This window comes from Silene latifolia, chromosome 9 (assembly GCF_048544455.1).
Source record: "Silene latifolia isolate original U9 population chromosome 9, ASM4854445v1, whole genome shotgun sequence".
NCBI classification, from domain to species: Eukaryota; Viridiplantae; Streptophyta; class Magnoliopsida; order Caryophyllales; family Caryophyllaceae; genus Silene; species Silene latifolia.
The window spans coordinates 103,108,696-103,116,908 of NC_133534.1; the positions used below are offsets into that span (position 1 = coordinate 103,108,696).

Here is an 8,213-nt window from a genome sequence, read left to right on the forward strand (position 1 = left end):
GATGAAATGCTTGATTGACAACCTAGCATGAATCTCTTATCCATTCAAAAATACTTGTAAGACATAAACTATCTCAAGGCTTGTTAGACCATGCATATAGTTAAATAGGGAGAAATTAAGTCGACTTGTTGGTGTTGTAAAGTCTTGACCGACTCGGCTCCGAGACCCAAAACTTCCTAGGAATTGTAAGATATAAACTAACTCGATTCCACTACAACAATAACTTGCTTGCATCTATGAAACTTTTTTGTATGCTCTGACCATTAGTCCCTTATGAACCCATGACACCCTAGTGCCTTAATAAATTGTTTACAACCCCATTTGCTTGCTTTGTTTTCCTTTAAATTGTTTACATTTCCTTTGTTAAGTAGTTTATATTGCAAACCTCAAACTCAACCCAAATTGTGACACCCTAAGACATAACTTTCTACAATCGATAACTTAATCCAATACCCGTCCCTTGGGATCCGACCTTTACTTACCACTCCACTAAGAGTAGCTTGTTGGGATTATAAATAGTGTTTGATAGGGAGAATAGACGACGATTCCAAACCCTCATCAAAATGACGCCGTTGCCGGGGACGGTGTTCAATTGAATTGTTATCATTTGTTGTTTTTAGTTGTGTCTTTCTTAACCTTGGGGAAGTAAAACTCCTCAAGGTAGTTTTAATTGTTTTCTAGTTGTTTGATTTTTGCATGTCTAGGAGATCACAAGGCGAACCTTTTCCTATTGATCCCGAGATTAATTGAACTTTGATGAATATTAGATGAATTGTTAAAGGAACTTCAACAATTGTGGGCATTAGAGAACTTATGGACATTGGTATTGTCCAATCGAATAGTGTTGAGTTTACCAACCCTTTTGTAAGACAAGTAGTAGAAAACCCAATTCCAAACCAACCACAAAATCAACCTACAATGCCTAAATTTTCATCTCATTCTGTACCAACCGAGGAGAACTTGCCAAATGGTACTCCAACACCTTCATTGCCAAATCCGCATTCATACAATTAGTTGAGAGAATTCAATTTGGAGGGATGCCTAGTGAGGACTTGCATCTACACATGGAGACTTTTTGTGACTATTGTGATGCAATTCCCCAAATGGGGGTAACTCAAGACCAAATTCGATGGGTATTGTTCTCTTTTCCTTGATCGGAACTGCAAAAAAATGGTTGAAGAGCCTAGACAAGGCCACTCTTGGTATTGATTCAAGGAAGAAGTTAGCACTTGCCTTCTACATGAAGTTCTACCCTCCGGATAAGATCAACATGTTAAGAGCCCAAATCACCGGGTTCAAGCAAAGAGATGAAGAGTCTCTATATGAGGCTTGGGAAAGATTCAAGGATACATGTCGCTCTTGTCCTCATCATGGACTAAGCAAATGGTTTCTAGTCCAACAATTTTGGAATGGGTTGTATGAAGATGCCATAAATGTGCTCTACATAGGTTCTAATAGAAGATTCACCGAGGTTGATGACAACTAAAGTTGGGCAAAGATAGGGGAGATGGCGGTTCATAACTCTCAATATAGTAGGCCAAGAAAAGCTACTAGGGGAGGGAGACACGAAGTCGATTCCATCACACAATTGAGTGTCAATTAGGGTGCCCGACTAAGCACCCATATTGACACAATGAACTTGAAATTTGAGAAGGCCATGGCCAAGATGAATGAGGCCTCTCAATCATCCAAGCAACATCAACATGTCAATGCCATGGTGGCAACCTCTTCTATCCCAAATGGACTGTGTAAGAGTTGTGGAACTTTGGGACATGATGAACAAGAGTGTAGGGGCAAGAGTGAGCAAGTGAATGCTTTCCAAGCATACAAGAATGGCACCCCTTACTCCAACTATTACAGTGAAAACACCAAATTTCACCCAAAATTTTAATACAAAAGCCAAAATCTTCAAAATCATAAACCAACATACACCCCACATCCAATGAGAATTCCTACTCAAAGACCATACTTCAACCAAAACCAACCCTCTTACAATCAATCCAATGACCAAGGTTTCGATGTTCAAAAAGCGATCCTTCAAATTCAAAAGAGCCAACAATATTTCTTTGCTCCAATGCAAAGAGATAGCCAAGCCAAAGACACTACCATCAACAATATCCTTGCTTATACCAAGATGTTGGAAACACAATTGTCCCAATTGGCCTCTTCAAGTTCCCAAAGACAAAAAGGACAATTACCTCCTCAAGGTAATCCTCCTACAACACATGAAACTATCAATGTCATCCACTTGAGGAATGGTACACGATATGAGGGAACTAAGGAGCCAATTGAAGAGGATGTTGTTGAAGAATGTGTCAAGACAAAAGATGTGATGAAACCATTGAGGAGAAATCCTGAGGTAGTGGAACCAACTACCAATGAATCATTGAATAAGAAAAGAGATGAGAAGACCAAAGAAGTTGAGAAAGGGCCTATTGTGATTAGACTTCTATTTCCAAGTCGCCAAGCCAAGCCCAAGCTTGATGAAAAACTTGGAAAGTTCATGAAAATTGTGAATTAATTTGAGGAAGAACCTTGAGGTTTCCATCCCATTGACGGAGTTGATCAACCATGTTCCGGACTATGGAAAATACATGAAACATATCCTTACCAAGAAGAAGTCCATAAGGAAATTAGAGACCATGGCATTCACCAAGATATGTAGCACCATACTTCAAGGAATTCCCCACCTAAGCTCAAAGATCCGGGAAGCTTCTCCATTCCATCTACCATTAGTGATACCACAATAAACAAAGCACTATGTGATCTAGGTGTAAGTGTGAGTGTCATGCCATATTCGGTATGTGAAAGGCTAGGAATGGGAGAACTTAAGTGCATTAACATGACTCTACAAATGACGGACCGAACAACAAAGAAACCAGTTGGGGTATGGGAATATGTGCCCGTGAGGATTGGAAAGTTTTTTTATACCGGTGGTCTTTGTTACTATTGATAAGGAGGAAGATTCCAATATTCCAATCTTTCTAGGAAGACAATTCCTACACACCGCCGAAACGGTGATCGATGTAAAGCACGGGATGCTCACACTTGAAGTGGGTGATGAAACAATCACCTTTAATCTTGATAAGACTATGAGAGCTCCCAACTTGTTTGAGCCATGCTTTATGGTTGATCACTATAGCCAGGAAGGTGACAAGAAGAAAATAGAATCTCCATTCAAGGGGTCAAGTGAAAGATGGAAATCCTAGCAAGGAGGGCAAAGAAACGAAGAAAGATAATGATGATGTTGAAGTAGCTCTATTTGGAGAGCATGGAATTTTTCACAACAAGAATGAGAGCTTGCAAAGCTCACCCCTCATGACAAGTATGAATGAAGGCCTCTTTGGCCATGGAAAAGAAGAGTTGCTCTTGCCAACTCATGATCCTCCCAACATAGGGAAAGAAGCAAGGGAAGTCTGTGGTCTACGGGATGACGAATTTGAAGGATTTGTTAATCCGTACATTGAGAATGATATGACTCTAGACCAAGGCTTTGTTGATCCTTGTCCCCTCTTTGACTCGGGTTACTACATGAATGAAGACAACAATGTGCGCAGGTCAATGCAAGACCTTTATCATGACAATGAACAAGCCTTTGACTACTTCTACAAGGCGTTGAGCAACATCAACCACGCCCTTGATTTACCCCCCTTGACACCTCTCAAAAGAAGGAGAGTTTGGCGGAGTTCTCCCTAAACCACCATTTGTAAATATTCTAACCTCTTAACTTCCATTTCATCTAACTTGTACATTACTCATTTTTTGCATTGCATATTATATGCTTTGTTTGTAGAATTTATGTGACATGAGAGCAAGTGAGGGAGGGATTCTACTGTGTTTTGAAATGTGTAGTGTTTGATGATCAAGTGTGGGGAAGCAATTACCTAGGCTAGCCAAGCCTTTGTAGTGCATCCAAGATGGAAGATTAAGAAATGAAGAAGCAAGGATTGCGGAAAGGGATCCCCACGTGTAGACCTGAGCTCGTGGGGGCTAAAGCAAGGAAGAAAAGAAAAAAAAAATGAGCTGCAGCAGAATCTGCCCGAGCTGGCCTCAAGACGGGCGTCCCAGCACTCGATCCGCTCGAGCTGAGCTCATGACGGCCGTCCCCAGAGCTTAAACAAAATTCCTAAATCAAAAATCGCCCGCCCCTTAAGAGGTCGAGCGTCCCTACCTGTTATAAGAGCATAAACACGGGATTCTTCACCATAATCCCTCAGTTCTATTCTTCTTCAAACAAAAACACAACACATTCCCTCACTACAACAATCAAACTCCATCATCTAAAAACACTAATTTCTCAACCAAATCCATCCAAATCAATTGCAAACATGATTATAATCAAAACAAATCACTCCTTTGTCAACAAAAAGACCTTCAAACATCAAAATCTTCACAAAATGAATATAAATTTCTAGGTTTAGGGTGAAATCCGAAAACCCCCAAATTGATTGGAAATTTGATTGAAATTAAAAGAAGGGAGAATTCAAGCATACTCAAGGTTTGTTGACACAAATTTGAAGGAGAAATCAACGATGGCAAGGACAAAGGGCAACACCAAAGCACTCAAAGCCCCAACTTTATCCAAGAGGCTAAAAGTTCTAGCATGTAATGTTTTAGTGGTGGTTGAGCAACCAAGGGTACAAGCAAGGGAAGTCATTGAGGCCGTTGAAGAAGTTACTACCACTTTACCGGAGATTGAGCAACTAAAAGATTATCCGGAGGTAACTTTTATTGCTAAGGAGCATAGAACCGCTTTTGAATCCCTTGCTAAGAAGAAAATTATCGCCACTAAGTTTGTATACCAAGACACCGTGGGGAAATTGGGGGTGCTAGACCAAACAAAATCATTTTTCGAGTCCATAGGATTGTCTACCTTATTTGAAATGAATGAATTAACTTACCCTTCTCCCACATTGGAGTTCATAAGCTCTTTTAAGGAATATAAGGTAGAGACTCAGAATTATGTTGAATTCCGGCGTGAGAACGAGAGTAGGAGGATGTTTAAGGGTGAGTTCGGAAAGGTTTTTGGAATTGCTAACCTTTGGGATTTCAACAAGAAACCCAACAACTTTGATGCCTAGCCTCTTTGGAAGGCGATTTCTGAGAGAAAGTTGACTACATTTAGAGAGTGTAATGCCTTGTATATCCATCATCCGGGTATACGGTATTGGCATAGGTCCATTTCCAACACCTTGATTGCTAGGAAAGAAGCTACCCACATGACCGAACTCGACCTCACCTACTTGGATTCCAAGATGAACGCCTAAGGGAAATCAAAGAATGAATATAATATCCTTCAATTGTTGATTAAGAGATGGTTAGACTTCAAGGAAGGAAAAGAGAAGGCGGCTTTCATTGTGAATGGAGGCTTGATAACGAGATTGGCTAAGCACTTTAACCCAGCTTTCAATAAAAACAACACCTACAAACCGGTTAAAGGTGGAAACCTGCTTGACATGCACGCTTTGATCCACAAGTTCCTTTGGGTAAAACATGACAACATCGCCCAAGGATATGAGTGGGTGATCAAGGATGCCGATTCGGTTATCTTGCCAAGGAAAATTTACCGTCTCAACACTGTCCGTTACAACTACTCCTCCCCGTCTTAAAGCATGCCAAGAACATCATCAACCAACAACAAAAATGTCCAAATGAAGAAACCTCCTCCTTAGTAGTACCTCCTTACCCCTTTGCCTACCAAGAGTTCACAATAAATTATCCTAGTGTTGTGACAGACAATGATTACTTGGTACAATTCATGAAGCATATCCATAAAGAATCTTATAATGATCGAGTGAACGCTTATTACGCCCAATATCCACTACTTTACCATCTTGCTAGGCAAGGACTCTTTGATCCCAAGAGTTCTTTGCCGGATTGGGCGGATATGAAAGTGTTCTTTTGTCAAGATTCTAGAGATGAAGAAGGGAATGTCCGGGAAGCTCAGGATATTAAGGAGGTTGTTGATGATGAGGATGGGGAAGATAGTGTGTCAAACATTGATGATGAAGAGCAAAGTTCAAGTGGAGAAGAAGAAGAAGAGGATGATGATGCTTCCTCCGGGTCCATGGAGGGAGATGATGATGATGAGATGAGTGAAAGTTGATTATTGACAAAGCATGAAGGAGGACGACACAAATGCGGGGTTGATAGCTTATGCTAGCATTTCGACCTAGTCCATTGTGAGTCTCCTACCCCTCCTTTTGCTTTGTTTTTATCATGTTTACATATATTCCTTAACTTGAATAACATTTAGTTTAGAGCATTTAAGGAGTCATTTTGGACTCTTTGATGGCTAAGAGTTTTTGAGTCCTAGTACCATCAAAGGACTCACACTTAGGTAACATTGAGGTGCCTATCTTTTTAGCTCCCACCATAATGAATCCAAAATGACAAAGTAACATTTCATCCATTATATTTGCATGCTTGTGAATAAACTTTCCCTATTTTTGCACTAGAAATGGTGTTTTGTTCGGTTTGGGGAAGTTCATTCATAAGCAACCCGATTTAATTTAAATTAGCTCTCCGAACAATAGAAAGCATGCATCATATAGCTTATTTTAGTTTTCATCACTTGTCTATACTCATCGTTGTTAGGTTGATATACCCATTATTACACTCATCTAATCATTTTATAAATTACCCATAAGTTATTTACTAGTGGATCTAGTTGCATGCATAACAAAATGAACAAAAATAAGGAGAAAATGATATTTCTTACATATAAAATAGATCAAAATATTGGGCACAAATAAGGACACCTTCCTTAATTGTTCTTTAGCTTAAATATTATGGATGATCCTCCAAATCTCAAGTGTAGAGATTCTCCTCTTGTTTCACCAAAAACAAAACCCTTAAAGGTTATATACTAATTAACTAGATTAGTATATAAGATTTCCTTAATAATTCTAATAATAATTTTGTATTACTACACAGGTAATAATGTATTGTCATATTAGAATATGGATGAACAATTTTATATAATCTAAAAGCTATTTTTTAGTGCGAGGTTGGAGAGAAGAGAATAAGAATGATAGCAAAATTGCATAAAAAGAAAAATAGAGAACAAACTTCTCTATGTCATAAGGGGAGCCGGTTTTGGGGGCTTGGAAGGCCAATGCATGGCCTTCACCCTTTTGCTTTTTCTCTTTTCTAAATGCATAGGTATATAAGGCTATTTTTAGGTTAATCATAATGTTTGATTTTATCATAAAAATAAAACATCTACTAACCCTAAAACCCTCCATTATTTCGGTTCACTTATAAAATGGACTTCAATTTTACTTTGTCAATTTGTCATTTGTCATAGAATATGTCACATGTAGCATGTAACATGCTATTAATTAATTTCATGCATATTTAACAATTAAATATCATTATATACATTAATTAAATTACATATAATAAATTGTCTAGTAATACATAATTATATGGTATAAAATGGGACATGTTAATATAATTCACAACATTTTGTAATTATAATTAACCATTCATTCTTATCACAATTGTTTTATAAACAATAATCAATTTTAGTAATGAAAATATTTCAATTACTAAATGAATCTTATTTAATGAAATTACAATAAGATACTTATTCTCACTCACAAATCTAAATTGTTTAATTTTAAGGAATTAATTAACTTGTATCGATATACAATTAATCAACTTATCTATTAAGGGAATTGTCCTATTGGTGTGACCTTAAGGGATCAACTGATCACCACCGTCAAACGACAGTAATGTCAAACTCTAGTTAGCCAATCATTAACGATTAATGTTGATCAGTTTACTATATAATTGAATAATCCCTTACGTATTCTTATCATGAGATTTAAATACGTGACCGCACTATTGTTGAGGACACATACTCCAACAATCTCCCACTTGTCTGAGACAAGTGTGCGTCACCAATTCTCTTATCCTATTACAACATATCCCACTGAATGCAAGATTTCTTGCAGGTCGTACTTGCATTTGATCATATCTTGAGTGGTTTCTTCAACCTGGAGAGTAACTGTTTGACCGGAATTATCTACCGTAGATACCTTCCGAGCGTGGCCACGCATTTTCAGTTCACTACTCCTCGAGTGGCCCTGAGATTTTAGATAACCCTGACAAGGGGATGGGCAATTCCTATCGCACTATTCCCTTTGTATAGCCACATCTCATTATGACCCAAAAGATGCCCATTTGACTTCAGTTACGAAAATCGT

The 8,213-nt window shown here is 38.4% G+C and overlaps 1 non-coding gene across 1 annotated transcript; it reads right to left on the reverse strand.

Annotated features, from left to right (window-relative positions):
• Window positions 1-1,270: 1,270 nt before the first annotated feature.
• On the reverse strand, window positions 1,271-1,377 carry LOC141603639 (small nucleolar RNA R71). The gene has a single exon (XR_012525501.1). It is a non-coding gene; the product is annotated as a small nucleolar RNA R71 (small nucleolar RNA).
• Between the last annotated feature and the right edge of the window lie 6,836 nt (window positions 1,378-8,213).